This window comes from Alosa sapidissima, chromosome 7 (assembly GCF_018492685.1).
Source record: "Alosa sapidissima isolate fAloSap1 chromosome 7, fAloSap1.pri, whole genome shotgun sequence".
Classification (NCBI taxonomy): Eukaryota; Metazoa; Chordata; class Actinopteri; order Clupeiformes; family Clupeidae; genus Alosa; species Alosa sapidissima.
In genome coordinates, this window is record NC_055963.1 from 35,889,898 (window position 1) to 35,892,397 (window position 2,500).

Genomic DNA, 2,500 nt, shown 5'->3' on the forward strand with positions numbered 1-2,500 from the left:
GCCCTTATTTAAGATGTGGAGTGGAGACTTTGTAATCCACCGCTCTTTCTCCATACAGTCAGCGAATGTCTGATGTGATGTCACACAGGAAGTGAACCTCAGCCGTCATGGTAACGTGCGCAGGAAAATAATTACTTTTTTTTCTAGGCAACGAAAACTTTGAGGAACGAAATAAAACCGGTATTAACTGGTTACCATTATTTTTAAATAAGTGTTCCTGTTCCAGAACATAAAAATAATAACGTTTCCGGTTTCGTTTCTGTTCCCTGTAAAATACAAAAAGTTCCCGGTTTTCGTTTTCGTTCCTTGAACCGGTTCAAAGCCCTGGTGTAAATACTGTAGGTCTGATTGAGGTGTTTCTCAGCAGTTCAGTAAGAGGCGTGAGAGTTCCAGGAAGGTGGAGAGAGGACAAGATCCCTCCCTTCTCCCTTCAAGAGGACATGTCCCTCCCTTCTTTCTCTCTATCCCCCTCTCTCTCTCTACCTCTCTCTTGCTCCCTCCCTTCTCTCTTTCTATCCCCCTCTCTCTCCACCTCTCTCTTGCTCCCTCGTTCCCGGACCATAGTGAGCTGCTATTTCAGCCTTGGCTCAAGTCTCAGCCTCTTGAGTCAACATCTCCTGATGTGTGTGTGTGTGTGTGTGTAGTGTCTGTGCTGTGTGTTAGTGTGTCTGTTTTTAAGTGTATCTGCATGTGTTTTTATCTGTATACATATATATATATGTGTGTGTGTGTGTGTGTGTCATGCCTAGTAGCGTCTATCACACCCTGTTTTGGTTCAGCCCTTACTGGCTCCTCAGTATGTTTATGTACAGTACATATATATGTGTGTGTGTGTGTGTGTGTGTGTGTGTGTGTGTGTGTGTGTGTGTGTACGCCTCTCTTCCTGCTTAAGTCCCAAATGCCAGCGACTGAGGCTCACTTCCTGTCCACTCTGCCATCACCATGACGGCGTCCTCTCTCTCCCCCCTTCTCTCTCTCTCCCCCCTCTCTCTCCCTCTCTCTCTTTCTCTCCCTCTCTCCCTCCTTCTCTCTCTCTGTCACACTCTCTCTCTCTCTCCCTCTCTCCCCCTCTCTCTCTCCCTCTCTCTCTATTTCTCTCCCTCTCTCTCTCCTTCTCTCTCTCTGTCACACTCTCTCTCTCCCTCTCTCCCCCTCTCACTCTCCCTCTCTCTCTATTTCTCTCCCCTCTCTCTCCTTCTCTCTCTCCATCACACTCTCTCTCTCTCTCTCCCCCCCCTCTCTCTCCCTCTCTCTCTTTCTCCCCTGCTCTCCCTCCCTCTCCTTTTAATGGTCTGTAAATGTGCACATGTAAGCCAGATGAGTAGCCCCAGCTTCCAGATGGACACACACACACACAGATGCATGCACACACACACACACACACATGCATACACACACACATACATACACACACACACACACACACACACACACACAGAGATGCATGTACACACACACACACACACACACATACATACACACACACACACAAACACACCCTTTAAAACAACACCATCCAGAGGATGACACCCAGGATCAAATAAACACTTTCTTCAAATCTACAGCCAACATCTGTTCTCGTTCTCTTCCTCTGTTCTGTCCCTTCTTCTTTCTCTCCTTTCTTCTCCATCCCCCTTTCCCTGTGTCCACTGCCGACGTACTCCCTCTATCTCTTTATACAATCCTCTTTCTCCCTCTCTCTCTCTCCTTCTCTCTCTTTCTCTCCTTCTCTCTCTCTTTCTCTCTCCTTCTCTCTCCTTCTCTCTCTCTCTCTCTCTCTCTCTTGCTCTCTGTGTTTGAGTCTATGTTTAAGAGCAGACGTGTGTGTGTGTGTGTGTGTGTGTGTGTGTGTGTGTGTGTGTGCGCCTGTTGAGTGAAGCCTTGAGAACTCTCAGGGCTGTAATTATCCTGTTCCGTGTCCTGATGCTGGAACCCTCATATTTTGCAGTTTCTTTTAGAACCGGTGCTCTGCTCCACTCCTGTGTCCTGACGGAACGGCTCCTGCTCTGCAGCAGAGCCACCCAAAAATAACACACACACACACACACACACACACTCATACACACACACACTCATACACTCATATGAACGTCACCTCCACATTTATAGAGGCTGACATCATTTCTACACAGTTTCTACATAATGCCCCACAGTTGCTCCAACTGACTACTAATAGCGAAGGGGTTTACTCTGCAGTATTACTGAATGCTTTTGTAATGTGTAGTCTGTGTGTGTGTGTGTGTGTGTGTGTGTGTGTGTGTGTGTGTGTGTATGTGTGCACATTCTTTCACAGACCAACTGGATAATTACTTCAGCAGCCTTTAGGTTTGAACAAACAAATCATTAGCAGTAAGCTCCCGAACTTGAATCATTTTGAGTGCTTTGAGTGATACTAGTGTTTCTGAGTGTGAATGTGTATGTGTGTGTGTGTGTGTGTGTGTGTGTAAGAATAGCCCTGTGTTATGTGTCTTTGTGCAACAAGTGTCCCACAATTAGTCCT

General features: G+C 46.6%; 1 protein-coding gene across 2 annotated transcripts in view; it reads right to left on the reverse strand.

The window, feature by feature from the left end:
• Positions 1-2,500, reverse strand: part of si:ch211-156j16.1 (uncharacterized protein LOC564557 homolog) — a 13,350-nt gene that overhangs the window by 4,489 nt on the left and 6,361 nt on the right. The window lies entirely within an intron of this gene.